The sequence below is a fragment of the Ambystoma mexicanum genome, chromosome 5p (genome assembly GCF_040938575.1).
Source record: "Ambystoma mexicanum isolate Mex_15411 chromosome 5p, UKY_AmexF1_1, whole genome shotgun sequence".
NCBI classification, from domain to species: Eukaryota; Metazoa; Chordata; class Amphibia; order Caudata; family Ambystomatidae; genus Ambystoma; species Ambystoma mexicanum.
In genome coordinates this window covers 463981757-464003592 of record NC_090930.1, presented here as the reverse complement: position 1 = coordinate 464003592, position 21836 = coordinate 463981757, and positions in this window count along the sequence as shown.

The following is a 21836-nucleotide window of genomic DNA, read 5'->3' as shown; positions in this document are numbered from 1 at the left end:
AGAAATATATTAATGTTCAAGCCTTCATATTCGGTATTCATTATGTGCTTACAGAAAGAGCTGCCCTTTGGCAAACTGGAAAGTAGTTTTGAATGTCGCACAAAGCAGTTTAAGGATTGGAAAGTAAGGGAGAAACAACGGGTTCTCTGTTCGTTAAGTGATAATTTGGGACCTACCTGGAAAGCGTATTTATGGGTCGATTAATACATGAGGATCAAATTAATAACTTTACAGCTCTGCAAATTAAGAAGTATGTTACAATTCCTTTTTGTGGGAGTATAAAAAAATATTTAGTATGTACACATGCATTTACAAATTAACTAGTGGACTACACTGGAAGCGTTGGGGGTTTAGGGAAAATAGCACTGGAAATCCAAAGTCGTGGACTCTGTATATCACATTTGGAGACAGAAAAGCATTTATTGTTGCAAAGCCCAAGTGTGTTATTTGAATGGATGCCCCCAACATATAGTACATGGGTGATGGTTTCAAATACCTCCTTGGGAATACCTCCTATATGTCCCAGGTTACTTTGGTGATACAAGCATATGGGAAATAGTGGCATCCAGAATACCTGATCATGGAAATAATAGGTTATGAGAAACTGTCCCAATGCATTGTTCATTTTATGCTCCCTGTAAGTTACTGGTTTAATGTGTTATATTATTTATACTGTCTGTAATCATTTTGAATTATTTACGTGGTTTGGAATAAAGCAAAGGTAGACGTTAAAATAAATACAAAAAATACAGATGCTTCCAAACAAAACAGTTAGTTCACCTTACTTTGAGCTCCCATTAATGGACAAGACATTTTAACTAAAACGAAACGTTCAAATGGAAAGGAGAAATTGGCTTTACCATAAATAGGAAGGCCAAGCTGAACCTTCAGTGCATTATAGTTTTCTTTGGCATTTAATAATATGTTAACAATGGTTTGGTTAGGGCAGAGCTCAGCAACCGTCGGCTCTCCAGATGTTTTGGACTACAACTCCTAATAACCCAAGCCATAACAGTGAATGGTGAAGGATTATGGGAGTTGCAGTACAACATAACTGGCGAGCCAAAGGTTGACGACCCCTGGGCGGCTGGCCATTTTTTAAAATTGGAGGGGTGTAAATATTTCCCATGTATATGTGGGAGTAACCGAGCATAGTGAGGGAGCCCAAACCAACCAATGGAGGATCAGGGAGTTCTCCTTCCAAGACATTGTTTTAAATAATGGGTAAATATGTGCATTTTACAGCACACGGTCTGTGAAAAATTGTGCAAAAGGCCCCACACTTTAAAATCAACTTTGTAGGGTAAGGCATGAATAAATCCAGTAGATGCCAAGCAACACTGCACAGTAGCATTTTCTAACGCATTTTCATAATCTCTTTGCCCATTAAAATAATGTTCATGTTGACTGTACCCCTATATGTCCATGCTGACTAAAATAATATATTGCATTATCCACACATACAAAAATACTAATGTTTGCTTTGTCCATAATGCCAGTAATTAAACTATAACAAACATGTCAACACTGGTCATTAAAAAATGCCATACCACAGTAAGAAAACATGTCCGGACTGTTGACACCAATGTAGGGCAGAATGATCACATAGGAACACTCATCATGTTGGCTTTGCCCTTGATGCCAATGGAAAATGACATGGCACAATAAGAAAGTGTTCTTACATGGCCATATTGACCTACATTTACATTGTTGCAGCCAATCTGAACCTGTTTGCAACATGGCCAGATGGGCAGTCCCGTTGTGATGTTGCCCTACTGACCTATATTGGTGCATCTAGTCTGGATACTTATGTTGGCTTTACCCTTGATGCCAGCAAAGAATGCTATGGCATAGTAAGAAAATGTGTCCAGACAGGGTGCACCAACGTAGGCCAGTATGGCAAGGTCACGCACCGATAGAGCTTCCGTTCACACGCGCACCCAGAACATTCATTCTGCATTCTCATTCACAAGTGCACTCAGACCCATACTCACCATCAACACTGCACTCATATGTGCACTTACACCGAAAACCCCATGCATGCCCACATACATACATACATATCGTACATCAATATGATTCCGACAGCCTGGTCGGGGGAAGCACCGGAACTGGCATGGAAGTTCTTCGATATATCGGTGGCCCTGATTCCATCCTCTGCCACGTATTTCGGTGAGTCAGTGCCGCTGTTAGTGCACAAGGGTTGATTTCCATATTACAAGTTAAATGTTGCAATGACTCTGTTTTTATAAAAATAAGCGTTTATTTCTTTTATTATTAACACATGGTTTCCTCTGTGCAATATGCCGGCAAGAAGAAAATGTGCTTCCAAAAATCCTGATACCCCTGGGATAAGCAGTGTGTCTGAGCTGAGACCTGCAGAATGCAGTACGGCGCTCATGTCCCCAATTCCCAATAGAGACTGCTTATCCGAGGTCCTTGCCCACAGCACTCATAGGAGACAGAGGCTGCGAGGCAGGCACACCGATGTGCTCCCTGATACTGATGAGATCTATGGTGCAGCTACTACTCGTAAGTGTATAAACAAGGAATTGGTTTGTCAGGTATCTAATCTGGACATTACAGGGGTTGCTGCCCCTGAACTTCAACCGGGAGGTAATAATGTCCTCGCAAGTGCTCCTCCCACAGCCACCTGCCTTTTGGAGGAAAAGGGAAGAATGATAATCAAGAAGTATTGACACCTCCTACTATACTGTTCCGTGTAGGGCCTGATAATATTTCGGAGGAACATATTACCCATGCACAGTGGACTCATAAAAAGGCTAATATATCTTAAGAGCTCCATTTATGTAATAGCTTTTCTGACTTTTGCACCTGAATAGATCTGTTAGATAACTGTGTTTCTATATTTCATCTTCCCACAGTGGATAACTCATCTGAAACAGATTGACAAACTGTTTCAGCCACACATTATCATCCAGTAAAAACGGACAATTCTTGTCAAACAGTTGTACAATCTGAAAGGGTGGATCAGTCCTCGCAAACTGTACAGAATGTGATCAACATGTTGGCATCTGAAGGCATTGTAAATTTAACTATTGCAAAATCCCCTTTAGTTGTTGACATAAGTGGGCTAATACAGGAGCCTACTTCTAGACCTTTTGTTGTTGAATGCAAATCATTACCAATACCTTCCAATCCACCTCAAGTGGCAGATGCAGAAATCAACCAAGCTACTCATCGGAGACTGCGTATGGGAAAATCTCAAATGCCAACAATTAAGGATAAAACTACAAGAGCTTTTGTTATGGATCAAAGGAATTTCATTATCACGAACGTTGAGAGGTCAGAAGGAAAAGAACCTAGAGAAGCCTTATGTAACAAAGTGCTGGCATGGCTTTGCCAGAGAACCTGGCCGGGAGTTGTCAAATCTTTGGTTTGAAGATACTATGTAGGATTGAGCTGAATTATTAGTGTGCTCAATCGAATAGCGACTGTATCCTGGTGGGATGTGGGTATAGTAACCGACATCTTTATTGAAGTATGTGTCAATATCTTCCGAGGGGTCCTTCAAACTTGAATTTGATCCTGGATTCTCCTAACCTATTTTTCTGATCCTTAGTTATTTGTTGTTTGTCTGGTTTAGCGCTTCTATGCCTCTGGGCATCTGTATCGCACTTTCTAAATAAATAAAAAAAAGTTTAAACAATACTGTCGGAGGGAAATTCTGCCAGGGTCAGCTGGGCCGTCCGCGGACCTCCGGGCAGGGAGGCCCCAACCCCTCCCGTATATCCCAAAAAATTGAGTATGAGATACACGCAAGAAGCAAGGTGATTCTGCTGTTTATTAAACAAAATGGCAGGGATGGGTCAAGGATCGTACGCGTCCGTCCTGACACTCTCACTCATTGTGGGGCTCGCAGGCCCTTTTTACCTTAGTATGACGCGCTACTTGCGTCACCTTGGAAAGTTAGCAAAAAACCTATCGCCACTCTGGATTGGTTCCTCGAGTGGTAGGGTTAGTATAGCATACGTATAGAGAGCGATATTAGTGGTTAAGGGTTAGTCAGGTGGTATACATGGGTTGTCCCTTCAATTTGATACATGAAAATTGTTACATGAAGACCCCTGAGGATTGGCTAATGTTAATGGCGTCAGTGATAAGAGCCCCATGTTCTGATTGGTCCACTTGCGAGCCCCCGAGTCTGGGACCATCGCTGTTCCCAGCTCGCGGTGCACCTGTCATTTGCAACAATGTTTCACTATGGGTATGTGCAGACAATGTGAAGATTTATTCATATGCTGGAAGGCCGACTACTCCCACCGCCGCAGATGTCCATTGAGTCGCTTAATTGTATCTGCCTGTGTCTTGAAACGGGGGATCCAGGCGCCTCCCTCCTCCTGGGCCTGGCACCCTGTCAGGTTCGGCTCGGTCACGTGAGGTGGGACCGTGGTCGAGGCAGAATTCTGCACAATTAATATTGTATTTTCCACTGTGTGCCTGGTTTAATTTGCAGGTGTGACCTTGGCGTCGGCTTGCGGCACACGAGTTTGCAACATTGTGCCCTTGACTGTCTGCTATCGCCGGGCTCATTCTGCAGGGTCAGCAACTGTACTCTTGCTCATTCAATGTTCATGGAAGCTCTTGCTTGCGGCCTACTTGGGCCTGGTGTATAGGTGGAGCCGTTTGGTACACAGGCGCTTTAGGTTATGGTATCATATTGCTTTATCCCCAGTATCAGGTCTTCGTTATATTTCTCATTGTAATACATGGGTTTAGGAGAAGCGTGAGCAAGCGTTTTGGATGAGTTCATTGTGCGTCTTGCGTTTCTGCATTTTGAAAAGCCTATGTGAAAAATAATAAAGGTGCGCGTTGGTGAGTGTGTCCGTCACCTACGTCATAGCACTGAATATGTTCTTCGTGTGGATTGGTGTGGGAGTGTCCAGTGTGCATGTTTGCACGGGTGTGCTGACCATAGGCTGGGTCGTCATGGCATCTCTAACGATGTGTTGATTTAGTGTTGGATGGTTCAGTCGAGTCCATCCATGCCGCAGGTGTCGGCATGGGCAGGGCAGGCGGGTGGGCACATCCGTATGTTCCTGTACCAGGGTATTTGGTCGTCTGGTAGATGGGCAAATTCCTCTCGTGGCGGGTGCATAGGCCGTGATCCTCTGGGCCAGTGGTGTGAGGGGATTGGTGGGAGCCTTTTGTTCCATTCTCCCACTTCAATACGCATTACACATCCTCACACACACGCACGCATATGCACATACAAAAATGCTGTTTTTTTCCTTACCCATTTCTCGAATAACTCTGAACTCAGCGCTGCTCTTCAGTTCAGGCTCCCAAGCTCCTTCCAGATATGAACCAGTTGGGGCTTCCTTTTTCCTAACATGCAGTGTGGAGCGAGAGAGCCTCCATTTTGATGACCAAGGAGACCGAAATATGTAGGGAGGTAAGGAGTTCTGCAGTTCCTCAGTTTGCATCCCCAATGAGCCATGCAATGCTAGAGAAACACAATTCCCCGACCTTGCATGGCCCATTGGGCATGCGTGCTGGGGGAATTAAATGTGGTGCTCCTTTATAATTCTGTAATGGGTGGGAGTTCAGCACCCCCTGAACCATTATGGATAAGTCGCCACTACAGCTGGAAATTGCTGAGTTATGCAGAGCTTGCATGTTCAGACTGTCAAATTGTGGTTCTGACTGTGACAGAATGCCATCTGGTGAGGGCCGGATATCCTGGGATGTTTTGATTTGTATTAATAAAATGATTCATGTAATTCTGTTTTTTCCTAACTCAAAAACATAGTGCACTCATGTGCCTTGTCTGCAACATTCTCCTGATGCCTACAGAAACTGCCCTGCAGTGGCAGACGGGGGGGGGTTCAAAGGACACAACAGTAAGAACACACATTTCCGACAGGCAGAGGTGGCTTTTTAATCTCATGCACTTGTGATTCAAAACATAATAATTGTATACCCTCATCAGCCTGGTGACACGTTAAACTGTAAAAATAAAAAATAAAACAGGCATGGTTATGGTACAATTGCGCTGCCAGAGCATTTGGATAACATATTGTGTCAGCTTGGTTAGTTGTGCTTCGGCCATGACAAAGCTTATTTGTATTAGCTGTCTGGCATGGCTTTCTCCACAACCACCATATGGGGCAATGCCCAGGAATATGCTTCTTTAATCCCTCTGGGGAAGGCCAACACTTTTCCCTAAGGAGACAGGAACCCTGGGAAACAGTGCTTCAAAGTCAGTCCCAACACAAACAAATCATTCGAACAAATCATTCGCACACCAGGGTGCTGATCACTGGAGTCTTTTTGAAGTCAGTAGGCATTGGAAGGGGGGGGAGATAGAGTAGCCCACAGGCTTTGCACAGGTTTTCTCTACAAATCTAGTCCGGAAGTCTTTACACCTCATAAAGGATGATTCTGCATCAATTCAAATGTCAAAAAGACGGTCTGCTGAAATTCAACAGCTACAAACCATTACATTGAGGGCTTATTTTTTAAGTCTTTACAATGTGAACCAAATAAGATCATTTATCTGTAATTTCGCATCCCAAATCTACCAGATGGCAGAACATCTAGTGCTACATGTGACTATTGAACATTGGAGTTCATGAGCTGCAGGGGTTGTTCCTGGGGCCGCGACCCTGCTGGTGGGACATCTAAACGCATACAGTTATTTTCCTGATACACAAGAAACACCAGAAGATGTTGTACAACATAGCCCATACGAAGGCTGAGCCGATTTGCTTTGGCATCTCCAACCAAAACTTAATTTGACTTCTCCTTGTTGATAATAAATGAACCTTTATAATTTTGCATAAACAAAAGACCAAATGCTTTTAAGAATCACTATATGCTTTCGCCGGTTTATTCAAGGACATTTACTGTGTTATTGACTGAACATGTACTGAGGGCTCCATAACTATATCTATCGGTGCAACTCAGTAAAACTGTTTGTTTGAAACCATGGAAACATGTTTTGTTTTGTGTTCACATTTCATGTGTTTGTGATTTTGTGTACTTGGTCATTGTGTGGACCACACAGTCCACTACATTATTATGCCTTTCGGTATTATGAATCGTTATATATAAAGTAGAAACTCTGTTAGTTTGTTCCCTATTAAATTCCATGCTGTTCCACCAATCTGCACCATATTTGGCATAGTGACCTGTTAGGACACTACGTACATTACTGACTACATGACATTTGGAAACCCCAGGCCTTTCCCCGGATTTCAGCCCCTTCACAAATGAGACGGTTGTCTGAAATTGGAGAAACATCAATGTGGTCGTAGAAGGACCAGATGAAGCTCAGTTTAAGCGTCTTGACGCAAGGAACAAAACTCAAAGATCCCTGTGGGACCTCGAAAACCACATTTCAAGGCCCTAGGATGCACCATTTCTGAGATATTTGCACCTCAACCCACTGCACCGCACCAGATACATTTGAACTCTGCGTCATTTCTATGATTTTCTCTTTCCAGGTACCTCCCAAAAAGCGAAAACCGAATGTACAAATGAATCCAAAATCAAAGAAAGTGAGATTATTAAGGGCATGTCCACAGAACCGCGCGGAGTACGCAGGCCCAACCTTGGGGGGGCGAGCCGGGCAACCGCCGGGGGTGCCACGCCCCCAGGGCGCCATTAGCCCCCGCCACGCCAGCTCGGGGGAGTCTTTCAAGGGCTCCCCCGAGCTGGCGTAGCAGGAGAAGGCGCAGCAGGCGGGCGCATTCAATGACAATCAGGTACTCGCACCCCATTGTCACCAAATGCACCCCTCCGCCACGGGCGCCTTCACCAACAAAAGGCACCATTAGCCTCCCACCATGCCAGCTTGGGGGAGTCATTCAAGGGCTCCCCTGAGCTGGCATAGTGGCCGAAGGCATGGCAGGCGCCTCATTGTTAGTCAATGCACCTGCGGCAGCGAAGCGCATTTAGGAACAATGGTATCAGGTAATATTATCCCCATATATATGGTCGCCGTACATAATATCGCTGGGAAAAGGACGTGGCGATATTACATGGGTGACCATATATATGGGGATTGGGGCAGCCAAAAACAAACAAAAAAAGAAAAAAAACGGTTGAGGGGTTCCGGGGGTGTCCCCCGCATGTTCCATGCAATAATGTCCCCACAAAAAACGGCAATTTTTCGGCGATATTTTTGCATGGCGATATTTTTGTGGGGACATTATTACCTGGAACCGGAACAATAGGGTGCTGATGCACCCTATTCATAGAATTATTCATATTAAGTGACACTTCCTAGCCACGCCCCCTGTTGACAAGGGAAGTGCGGGGGAAGGAGGGGCGCCAATTCGCCCAGGGCACTGCTGCCCCTAAGGCCGGCCCTGGGAGTACGGGTACTTTTTGCTAGGTATATATATTTTAAAAAAACAACTGCTGAGATTTGTTTAAAGTAAATTATATTTTCTATAAAAAAAATTCTCTTTCTACTTTCTTTACATTGATTGGTCTGCTTGAAGTAAATATTTTAAATAATCCAGGGCCCTTTTCTATGTGTATTTACATATTGTTACGGATCCCTTGGACCCTGGCTCAGATTAATTATTGGATCGTCCCCCCTGTTTTTGTTCTTCACTGGCTAGCGTAGGCCATCTTGGTTTCTGCTTGGGCTCTCTATAGCTTCCTGCTCCTCCACTTCCAGCCGTCAAGCTTTCTAGGCATGATATCAGCAGGCAAATGACATTTGTTACAGCAGCCTAGATTGGACCCCTGACTTTAATTAGGTGTATGCATTGTTGGTTTTATTAATGTTCTTACTTTTCTAGAACCTTGGTTTGACATTATTTTATTTTGGTAACAATGTACTACTGTGTCGCAGTGTTGTACTTACCAATTCTGCTACTGCGACACACCTGATCTAATATCCCCTCTGGCATAGTCCCACCCCTCAATTCTGGGCAAAAGAGCAGACAGTGTGTATCTCAAGATTCCAAAATTATTCAAAAGAATTGACTCAATTGTGGTGGTCTCCAGCTTTTCACCATCACGATCACTACACTGCTGTGTATATCAAAAACCAATATTCAACAAAAATAAATGTTCCTGCCTACATGGATCACACTGTTAGCAGTCCATATATACATATAAAGGATTGGTTCTCTGACATTTTACAGTGTGTGCTGCGATGGGTCGGATATGTGAGATGGACAACTTTGTGAAGGTTTTTCAAAAGTTGCTATTTTATTAACTCAAAAGGTTGGATAAACACCTCACTATCCCTACAAAAGGATTCTGTCCCTCACACTTAAACATATACCAACCTAACAAGGTATTATATGCCAGCTCAACAGCAGCAAACATAACAATTGAATTCCCATCATAACAACTGTTTCTCCTTCTGCTCTGGGTGAATTCCCCTTCGCCAGATTCAAGCAGGATTTTGTTTCACAGTTCCAAAAAAGGGTGAGGAAATTCTGTATTGTAACAAAGTTCCACTTCAGTTCTATTTTAGGTTCCAACTTGATAACACCAAATTGCCAACTTGTTTTCAACCAATAGATCACAAGTGTTCATCAACGTGTTCATCTTTTCACTTGCCACAAAGTTCTTGAAACAACTTCTGTTCAGCAACTCAGACTATTTACTTAGTTCATTGGTTTCAACAAAAAGGTCTTTGTCAGGATATTTCCGCCTCTTTTTACTTGCAATAAAGTTCTTAAACAACTTCTCTTCAGCTACTGAGAATGTGTCCTTACTTCATTGGTTTCAACAAAAAGGTCTTTGTCCTGATATTCCGGAACCAGTTCACAAAACCAATTGTTCACAACATTAAATATCTCTGCAGCAGTTCTTTACTTTACCTTTTACTTTACATTATTTGTAATGCGCACTATGGACCCTGAGGCATAAAGGCGCGGACAATCAAACAGAACAAACATAAAATATAAAGATGCAGAAATGGCAACCAAGATTAATTGGCAGAGGTTTAGGGGTGTCCACGCCTGAATTAAGAGATTAACAGGGTTTTCAAATCTTTCTTAAAAATTATCAGAGAGCTTTGGCTTCTTAACGTGGCCGGAAGCTGATTCCAGAGCTTAGGAGTCACCAAAAAGAATGCTCCATTCTCAGCTTTCTTTGTTCTACTCCGAGGAAGGAACAAATAGTTCTGACCACAAGACCTCAGGGTCCTATCGTTAACTTTGTTGATGATATGTGCTTGTAAGTAGGGTGGCAGGTGGCATAAGGCCAAGCCTGCACTTAAAGGTTATGACTAATAGCCTAAACTTGCCACGTGCCTCTATCGGGAGCCAATGAAGGGAGCGCCTAGCCTCAGAAACATGATTTCAGCTGGACCGGCCTATCACAAGACTGACTGCCCAATTTTGAACTATATGGAGTCTGTAAACATCCCGTTTACAAAGACCGACCAGGAGGCTACTACAATAATCAATCTTAGCCACTATTATAGCTATGGCAATCGTTTCTGCACTTGCCTGAGTAATAAGGGGTCTGAGATGCAAGAGCAATTTAACGCAGTAAACCGAGGCAGATACCACACTGGTTACATGGGATCTCATGGAGAGAGACTGGTCGAGGACCACACCCAAGATCTTTATTTTAGCAAGTGGGTGATATTATCATCTCCTAACCTAAAAGAACTATAAGCCGGGTCCAACTTGAATAGAGAGGCTGAGTTGTCCACTATCATCAGTTCCGTCTTGTCTTTGTTTAAAGTAAAGTTGTTCAAGCATCCACTTCTCTATGAGATTGAAAACTCTATTTAGTTCCTGTTCATCCCGTGAGTGACATCCCGAAAGCGGGACGACACATTGAGTGTCGTCCGCATAGTTCGAACACATGACCCCTTCTAGCTCTAACACAGAGAAGAAAGGAGCCATGAAGATATTGTAAAGGCATAGGGACGTCCAAGCCCCCTCTGGAATGCCGAAGAGAACAGGGATCGGAGAGGCCTCCGAATCATCCGAACAAACTCTGCTGTGTCTATTCTCAGGGAAAGAAGTAATCCAGGAGACCGTAATAGGCGAGAAGTTAGTAACCTCCGCCAGTCTGGATGTCAGTATAGAGTGTTCGATCAAGTCGAACGCAGCTGACTGGTCCATGGATATTAGGAAAAAGAGAGAGAGCCCTTGTCAAGCCGATCCAATAATCTGGACTCAAGAAGAGAGGTCTCTGTACCGAAGTTTTGCCTAAATCCTGATTGATGGCAATTCAAAATGAGGTACAGATTTAGATGCTCTGAGATCTGACCATATGCAACCCTGTCTAACATTTCTAGCAAAAAAGGGATATAGTTCACACAACATTGGATTCAATTTGATTGATGATTATGTGTTGATCCACAAATAAAGACCCCAGTGGCTCCTCAACTTTGTACCCAGTAATCTTCCACCACACCACAGTACCTCAATGGCTTCTGCCCGGTCCACTCACCCGGCAGGCCCACTACAACAAAGTTCTCTGTTCTGGTTTACTCTCCTGCCAGAACAGACCAAAATACTACAACGCTCTGAACACTAGAGGCCCTTTTAATCAAGGTAACCCATCATACTGTGGATGGGACGGAGAATAACTTTTCAAACTAGGCAATAAGACAGACTCAGGAAGTTGGCAAATAACTCTGTTTTATCAAGCTGGGGGTAGATCCCTGTCTTCGGCTGGTGCCTCCCTTTGGAACAGCCTCCCCGCCACCTTAAAACTTGAGGAAAAACATCTTCGGTTCCGGAAACTTCTCAAGACCTTCCTCTTCGCCTCTGCCTTTGCCCCCCTTTTCCCCTGTTGATCTGTTTCTTCTCATGGCATTGTGCACCTGGCCACCCTCTGTTCTTTTGGGCCCAGGTATCTGCTCACCCTGCTACCCTCCTGCACTGCCTCCAGGCCACCATCTGCACTAGGGTTTCTGTATCTGTACCCATACAGTCCCCCTCCTACGTTTCTTCTGCACTTATCATATAGCTTTCTGACTAACTTTCACCTGCCACTTGCTGCCCGCACTACCATGGTTTAAAGACCTTATTTATTATTTATTCTATTTAATATTTATTTATGTTTTTCTCTCCTCTGCTTCGCACTTTCCACTCCCCCCCACCCTGCACTTTTTCCCCATTTTCCTTTCCCTTGCACTTGCGCTTTCTTAAATGGCACTGGGCCTAGTAAGATCGCTGTTTTCTGTATTTTTTTTTATCTCCCTTGTTCCCCTCCCCGTCTGCCTGGTCGCGCTCTGAAACACTTGTGTACGAGCGCGATATAAATAAAATATCATTTCATTTCATTTAATTTGCAATTGTCTAAAACAGGGAGTACAACAAACATCAATGGACGTCGCACAGCATAATCTCAAAGCATTTCATAAAATAAATCACATTTATATACTAACAATTCGTCATGCGTGACATCATACTAAGTACCAAAGTCAAGAAAACCTACGGGAGATTTTGATTGGACTAAGGGTACTATCTAAGAATACTTTCTATATGGGATAGGAATGTGATTGGGTCTCTACAGTCAGGTGGACAACTTAGCCTGCCTCTAGTGCAAGTCATCCTCAACACTTATTTAGTACACAGAATACTATTGGTTCTTAAACTATAAGTCCCTCTGTAATACCGCCTTCTACAATTGGTTGGCAAGCTTGTACCCTTCTGGAACATTCGATTCTCTAGCAGCACGTAAACTAGTACCCCAGGTGCTGGTGGATGAACTTGACTGTGTCTTCCCACCCAATTAGCCCATCATCCCTCATCACTCATGTGTCTGCCATTCACATTGTCTTTGAACTCAGCATTGTAGTAACTTCTCGTCTGTCGGAATATAAGGGAGTGTGAGCACTCGCTATATACAATCTGGTGCACCATGCTCTTCATCTATTTTCATCATCAGCTCACATGATCAGAGACCGTGAATCAGCCCGTATTATAGCATTTAATTGTCTTTACACTCATGATCTTCTCTCTTTGCAACTTAACAAGGGATACCTCGGCTTCTTACGTATACTGTTCTTCGCAGGCTTAGAACTAGTTCTTGGCTGCTTCCAGTCTCAAGCCAGGCAGCCTCTTTGGTCTTGCTTCGGATTCAAGCCTATTCTTTGCTGCGACACACGCATAGCTCTCAATCCATCTTCCTTCATGGAGACTCACTTACTAAAATTGTATTATCCACTGTCCAGAATTCTGCATACATACATGTTGTACATGTATGTTGGCGGCACTGCCTGCAGCCTATATACTACGTATAGCCAGCCATATGAATACTTAGTCTACTTGCGTTGCAGCGTCTGTACAGATATAAAATGAGTTGTATTTTCTGCAGTGTTCTTCACACATGCCATCTTCATTCCGCACATAAAAGTCTTCTCGATTCTTTTCTTCGCCATCAAATTCTATCTCATCTATGCATTCTCTTCTCTAGTCATCCTTTTCAGTGCGTCGCACATTCCATGTGACGTCATCAGCTTCTTTCTTTCACGTCTTCATACTTCTTCAAGCGCTTCCCTCAGAAGACCACCAGTCTTTCAGGTATACTTCATGTAGGGTCTTCTCAATGAATACCTTGTATCAAAGACTCTTTGTGGTATAGATACCATTACTGGGGTTGCACATGTCGCAATTTCCGGTTACCAACATATAGGCATCAACCACTCCTTCATCAGCTTCCACATCTCGACATTCTTTCTTGAAAAAGTGCTTCTTTGGAGTCCAAATTTTCATTACTCCTTTCAGGGATTCTGCTGATCTTACATGTTCTTTGACATTCCAGGTCATATGGCTTCATCGGCCATTTGGGTTACAGTAAATCCATCATCCCACGTACTTCCTGTGCTTTCTTGGATGCAGGAACTTTGTTGCCTATGGTGCTAAGATAATGGTCTTTATGTAGTCTCTGATTTCTTCATCTGTCAATTCCTTGAGTGTAAACCCTGATTCGACATCTAGCATAATCTTCATTCCTACTGCTTTCGTCGCTGTCTTCTTGTACTGTGTAATTATTATCCTGATTACACAGAACCCAAACATCACCATCACTAGTATTGCTCCCAAGAGTTTGAATATATTCACCATCCATTGTGGAACCCATGTGAAGATGGATGTGAACTAACTGTCATCTGCAATATCTTCTGTCTCGTATTCCATTTTATTGTGCAGGTTTGTCAGCATCATTATGGCCTCCATCAAAGTTCCATTCTCGTCATCATGAGAAGGTCTGAACGTGCAACATGATTCTCCAATTTTGGCACAAACACCTCCATCCATTACTGTGATCATGTCAAAGACATATCTATTCTGGAGAGTCATCAGTCTTATGGCTCTCAATTCTTCCTTGATTGCATTGAATCCTTTTATAGTGGTGTTAATCGTCTGCCGGAGTTCTCATCTGGTAATCTGTAGCCATTTAGCATTGGCCATTGTCTGGATCCCTGGCATAAAGATAGTCGTGAAGATCAAGGCAGTCTTGCTGAATAGTCTATACTCCTAAGGAATAGCATCAAAGGCTTCTTTCAATTTAGCAGAGAAATAATTCTCCCTCAGCGTCCCGTTAAGAAACTCAAGTAATCTTCTTTTCCTCAAATGGGCATCTGCCTTTGGAAATTCTCCAATATTCAGGTCATTTTTCGGAATCACTAATTCTGGAACGTGAATAGCAATGGGGAACACATCCCTCCCCAATCTTTGGGCAGCTTCATGTGAGCTCTGGACCCACAAGCCCGGTAGTGATCCATTAGGACTACTGTTCCATCCTTTATTCCTGGTACATCAAAGATTCGGCCACACTGATGATTTACTCCAACCTTCCTTGTACCGTTTTTTCTGAAACATAGGGCTGCACTTGCCAGAGGCGCTATCTGCAAAGGTCCTCCTTTATTATTGACCCATGTCAACAGCTTCACAATCTTCGGCCAGTGGGGCTTGCATTAATTCTCTGCTGTGTCTATAACTGGCTCATAATATCCTGTTATTGCTGTTGCTCTGTACACAATCAAGCCTTCCACCCATCCTTACAGAGTCAACACATTTTCTTTAATTTGTAACTGGCCTCTTTCCTTGAACCTCTGTATCTCTACCAGGATTTTTCCTTGACAATCTAGCATTTTGTTTTCTTCTCTTCTGATACCTGCTTTGTTTACTTCAGACCAGGGGTGTAGGAGACACATAAAATCTGGGGGGGGCAGGGGATACCTTTGGGACTTTGCTTTTGTGTATGAGGGAAGTCCCCAAGGTGGACTTGAGGGAAGTGACGTCCGGAAGGTCTCCAGCAAAGCGCACATTGTAAGCCCCAGAACGAATGTAATATAGAAAGGAATTTATTGCCATGTTGTAGGTTTTGACTGGCAAAACGGGCGGTCAATGCCATCTGGAAGTTAGAGGCCCCTTTTAAATGAAATGTTTAAAAGGCCCTTATGCTGCCCCTAGGGGACCACCTTGTTTTTCCGGTTTTACCCACTTGGCCGTTAACTTGTACCAACCTCAAGCCGTTGACATAAGTTCCACCATGTTCAAACTTACCCTGTGCCCGTCTTCCCCCAGCTGCTCAAGCAGAACCTTTGGGCCATTTCCATGAGTTTTGTCAATCATGAGGGGAGGAGCGCCCTGCTGTTTTGTTTCATTATGTTGCCATCATTATGTTGCCATGTACATTTTGCTGCCCCAACTCCCATTAATGGGGTGTTACAGGTCTGATGCTTTGTTTCTAATGTTCAGGTACAAGGGGGTCAGAGGAATGTATGTTTGTAGTTAGTTAGGAAGGCAGAAGGCTATTTGTTCAGGCAGGTTTGGTTACTATCAGGTGAGGTCTGGTCGCTAGGTGGATATGCAGAGTATCAAGATGTGTTTTCCCCTAACATCCCTCTACCTATCCAATTTTGTTACCCTAACCCTCTTCCCGGTTTCCCTACTTCCTCCTACCCATCCACAACCTCTCCCTAATCCCTCCTTCGCCCACTGGCTGCCACGTGGTCACCTATAATTTCTATCATCAGGAACCCGTGCCAACCATGGTGGGAGGGTCACACATCTGGCCCCCGAGCTAAACAAGTTGTGCACCCCTGCATTAAGGTTGGGCCACTAATATGGAACTCCTTTTGGGGGATGCCTTGATGTTGGCCATATGGTTTCCTCTTTACGCGTCAGAATATGCTTCGGTATTACATTCATACACAGCTCCCAAAACCTGTGCAGTTAATTTACATTAGTGCTTAAAAATGCACTGTGCAGCCCCTAATTACATAGACATCTGATCATTGCCATATATGTGAGACACGGCTGCCTCTTCAGAGTTTGCGCTTTGCTCGTTTGCTGGCACAGTTCGCCAAGCACAGGGTACATGTGCTCTGCTTCCCTGACTCTGCTTCCATCCATTTAGGATAAGTGGCTTTCTTCCAACTAAGCTAGAGCTGCACATTTATAATGGAATGATAGGACAATCAAATTGCCCACCAACAAAACACTGCCAATTAAATAGAATCTTGAGCACCCCACATGCACCCCCTAACATGGAAGCTTGAGCCCCCCACATGCATCCTCCGCTGACCAGGCCCTAACATGGAAGCTTGGGCCCGCCACATGCACCCCCACCAACCAGGCCCTAACATGGAAGCTTGAGCCCCCCCACATGCACCCCCCACCGACAAGCCCTAAAATGGAAGCGTAAGCCCCCCACATGCACTCCCCGCCGACCAGGCCCTAACATGGAAGCTTCAGCCCCCCCACATGCACCCCCCACATGCACCCCCCGCTGACCACGCCCTAATTTGGAAGCTTCAGCCCCCCACATTCACCCACACCAACCAGGCCCTAACATGGAAGCTTCAGCCCCCCACATGCACCCCCACTGACCAGGCCTTAACTTGGAAGTTTCAGCCCCCCACATACACCCTGCACCGACCAGGCCCTAACATGAAAGCTTCAGCCCCCCACATGCACCCCAAGCCGACCAGGCCCTAACATGGAAGCTTCAGCTCCCCACATGCACCCCCCCCCCGCCGACCAGGCCCTAACATGGAAGCTTCAGCCCCCCACATGTACCCCCGTGCTCAGCACTATCTCCCTTATGTGACTCTGGGAATGTACATGATAGGTTGTTGGGTGCAGGTGTTAAAGGGGGCTGGTGACCATAGACGTGTATACTGAGATCTGGGTAGGCAAAACACCTAGAGTTGTATTGAATAATCGTTCCTCCTACACTAGGCCACATTTAAAGTATCAGCCTGCAATTATATTTCAGGTTACTTTTGACACACGTGCAGGCATTTAAAGATGCAAGCTGATGTAACAACATACAAACAGCTCTCACCCACCTGTTAACCAACCTTCACTGTAAACCTTCTACTGCTACAGTCACCATTGAGAATGAATATCCACCCTTTGAATTCAAGGACATGAGCGAACCGGAAGTAATTGCCCTTCTCAATGTAATTAAACCGTCTAATTGCAAGGGGGATGCCTGCCCTGCTCAGCTCAGCAAGGATTGCGCCACTACCCTTGCCCCCTTCCTCACCGGCTTTATCAATGCCTCCTTCACTAGGATAAGGCTGGCCACGTCCCGACCAGCCTTAAGGAAGCCTGGGTATTCCCTCTCCTTAAGAAACCCTCTCTTGACCCCTCTGTCCCAGGGAATTACAGACCAATCACGACTGTTCCCTTTTTACTAAACATTTTGGACAAAGAAGTCTACCTGCAAGTCCATAAATTCCTCGAAGACAACCGTCTCCTTGGCCTGCGACAGTCTGGCTTCCGTCCGCGTCATGACACCGAAACGGCCCTTCTTGACTTGAAAAATCAAATTGATGACCTCCCAGACGCAGGTAAACCTGCGCTCCTTCTGCTCCTTGACCTCTCTGCTGCCTTTGACTTGGTGGATTACAAGACACTATGCCACCATCTCACCATCACGGCTAACTTCTCCCCCAAAACTTGTGCTTGGATTGCTTCATTTCTACAAGATAGAGCAATGAAAGTCTTCTCGGACTCTACCTCTGCCACCCCCAGTCTCCTCAAGTGCGCAGTCCCACAGGACTCCTGCATTGCTCCCACCTTATATAACCTATTCACGAGGCCGCTGTTCACCCTGCTGGATGCTCTGGGCATCTCGTACACCAATTACGCAGATGACACCTAAGTTTATCCCCCTCTCTGGAGATTACCAGTCCGACATGAACACCCTCAACTCCATTTACTCAACTATCCAATCCTGGATGGCAGAGAATTGGCTTTGCCTAAACACAGAAAAAACTGAACTACTCCTAATTGGATCTCCTGCCACCCTCTGCCAATTGGGCAAACAGTACAATACCCACATCATTGTGTCTCAAACCGTCAAGACTCTTGGCATTTATCTTGACTCTAATCTTAACATGGATAGACAGGTGAATGCTGTTGCCTCATCCTCAGTGTACTACTCTAAACTGCTCAAAGGAGCCAGGCCATTCCTCTCCCAACTGAACTGCTTTACCATTGCTAGGGCAATAATTGGGTCACATTTGGATTACTGCAACGCTCTCTTTGTAGGGACCTCTAGCAAGAATATTGCCAAATTACAATTGGTACCAAAATAATGCCCTCAGGGCCGCCACTGGGATCTCCAAGAGGGACCACATCTCCCAGATGCGTAAGCAAGTTCATTGGCTCCCAGTTTAAGAGAGAATTGTTTTTAAAACTCTTGCCCTCACGCATAAATGCCTTTATGCCCTGGCTACCCCCTACCTGGTCCAAAGAATAGCTAAGTCTACCTCAACGAGGCACACCAGGACTGCCTACGCCAATAGGATCTCCTTGCCTAAAACCCAGAGAGTGCGTGCAGGCGGGACGAGCTTCCCCTCCCTGGCGGTATCCCACTGGATTGCACTACCGCCCCACATCAGGCTCATTGATTCACACTTTGCCTTCCGAAAAGCAACCAAAACCTTGCTCTTTGTCTGACTCCGAATAAACCTGTACCTGGCACCCTACGGTTTAGCCGGACCCCTAAGCATGTTGCAACCCTGGGGTCAGCTTTCTCCTGTTTTTGCCACTAGATAACTGTTTGTAATATCTGTTGTTATCCTGTAACTAAGAAACTTTTGGGCGGCTCTTTTGTAACCCTTAATCAAGCCCAGGTTCATTTTCCTGTGACAGCGCCTCAATGCTCCTGGGCTGTAGTGCGTCATACAAATCCAAATAAATAAAATAAATACATTTACATTTGATTAACTTCTGCGGCCTCCAAAAGCATTTTTAATTGGGAAACAGAAGTGCTGGGCGTCCTTTCACTAGGATACGTCCCGTTGGTTTGCATTGCTTTTTTGCACAGAGTGCTGAGGTCAGTGATGGAGTAACATTTTTATGGAAGGAGGGAAATCAAGTGGTGGGGCAAGGGGCTACACACTCCAGAACATTCCGGAGATGTTCATGGCATTCTGAGGGCATAGCTCTTTGCAATATGGGGATTGCAGTCTCTTATTCAAAACGGGAAAAGCAAAACCACAAGTCCCAGAACGCAGATGAAAACTGGGACTGGATGGGCAACACACAGAGGATCTGGTGGCTTCTGACATGTGATGCAGACGCATCGAGTCGCCTTGTATGACAGAAGGAGGAAGGGCCCTTCATTTGATGGGGACAGGGTATGCAATACCGGAGTAAGGCAGAACTGGACTAAGGCAAAGTGTGCCATGCAGTAGCGCCCCGAGACCCAAAACCAGGCAATGCTCACTTTTTTCATTTTCAGCACCTTATATGGGTCGTGAATGAGGACCCCAGTAATGATGTTAAAGGCTGTGAGGGCCACTTTGCGTGACTTTCACGTGGCCTTCAGGGATGTATCCAGCATGTGAGGACCCCTTCAGGTGACGTGGAATTCTATGTGGGCCCGGTCCTGCAGAATTATCTAGCACGTCTGCCAGGTGCACAGCAGGAGGGTCCTCCTTATTGGAAAGATAGGAGAGGCAGGATTGGGTTGCTAGGGTGCAGGGGGTCCAGGGAGCTGGGGGGTCCTTGAGGGCGAGGAGCCCCAGAGCACTGACGGAAGAGGACACCACCTCGTGCCATGCATGCTTGTCTGGGGCCCTGGTGTGATATAGCCACATGCCCCCTGGGAGACCACAGCGGCATGGGAGGGACATTATGCATACCACACCAGGCAAGAGACTCAGAGTGCAGAAGCCATGGGTGTCGCTTGGCTTGAGCAACACGTTTTGCAGCGTGTAAATCTCCATTCCATTCCATTTCCAGGCCTGTTTCATGGCCTGGCCTGGGTGCACTGCCATTGCCTTTGTGGGCTGATGGTCTGGAGGACTCAGTGCCAAGGCCAAGGGAACCTGACGCCCCCTCCCCGCAACATCACACACTCAGTCACGTTGTCCCCCCATCGTCCAGTCACACAATATCACACACACACAGACACTACTACTCAGTCACCTCAGCTAGATCCAGCTCGAATCGAGTCTCTCTCTAGTCGCCCACTCACTCACCTCGATAATTAAATGCCGTCGCAGAGTTCTCTGCACGTGTCGCTGCTTGGCTGCTCCACTTCGCGCTGGCCTCTGGACAAACGCAGGTTGAGGCTGGGCTGCAGTGCACTGCACAGGGGCACGTGCAGTTTGTTCCCCATCCTAGGCATGTACCAAATGCGCAGGTGCGTGGCATGCAACGAGCAGAAGTACCACAAGCCTGCAGTCTGCAGAACTTGTACTTTTGCACAGTGACGGCTGCAGCCTGCAGAACAGGGCGAGGGTACAGAACATTAGCCTATCGTTTTTATCGTTTATCGAGGGTACACGCGGGGGGACGGTGTCCACCCACTTTTTTTTATGAGGGTGGACTCAGTCCCCCCCAGCTAAAATGATAAACAGTAAATGTTCTCTTTGAATTTATGCATTAAAGACGACCACACGGATCGAACCACAGTGGTCAGGTTTGTAGGCCGGACACTTTACCACTGCATTATATAACCTGAAGAAAAATAACAAACAACTAAAGGTAAAATGTCTCATTTCGGTACTGCAATTGCCAGGGAAAACACTTGCATTGGTTCTTGGTGTTTAAAACATGCACATCTTTTAACGTTTTCAAAAACACTATTAGAAGAAAAAATCCTCTCTGGGCTTTGTGGATGTGTTGTTTTTATGAAAGGCAAATGACATTCGCCCTGTGCAATTTGGGTGTTTATGGAAAGCAAATGTAATTAAATGTGCATATTTCACCTTGATATGCTAATTTCTGGTGATGTCACATCCCATTGTATATGTTGACGTGTCCCCCCACTTTAATTTTTAGGACTTAACCCCTGCTGCAGAAGTATAATTACACGCTGAAAATGTTTACAAGCTGCAAAGCACAACACATATATTTTACTTACATATTCTGGGTGGGATAAATGCGATTATATCCCCCCCACTTAAAATGGTGGGGGGGGATTTGTCCCCTCCGTACCACCCATGTCCTACGCTCATGTGCACCACCCTAACAAATCTAACAGAAAATGTGAAAATGTATATAATACCACCCTTGGGAAGGTCCTCAAATGGGATAACTCAATTTGCATTTATGAAATGTTTTGATTATGCTGTGTAATTTAACAATATTTTGTAATAGTCTCTTTATACTGTGCACACATAATTTCCTCGTGCTGAACAATACCATGATGGCCACATAGATGTGACTGATGCCAATATGAAGCCGTTTCTTTTCCACCTCACAAGTAAGACACCAGCTTTATTGGACGCTTAGTGATAAATGTCTTTTTCCACACAAATATGGCCGCTCAATATCGCTGCTCACTTCACTCTCCACGTTACCCGTAACACGTGATGTGTCACGTGATGACAGGATGCGTTGCTGTGCTTTGATTTACTCGCTGCCTTCCAGCTCTTAATCTAACTACCGGACCGCTGGCCG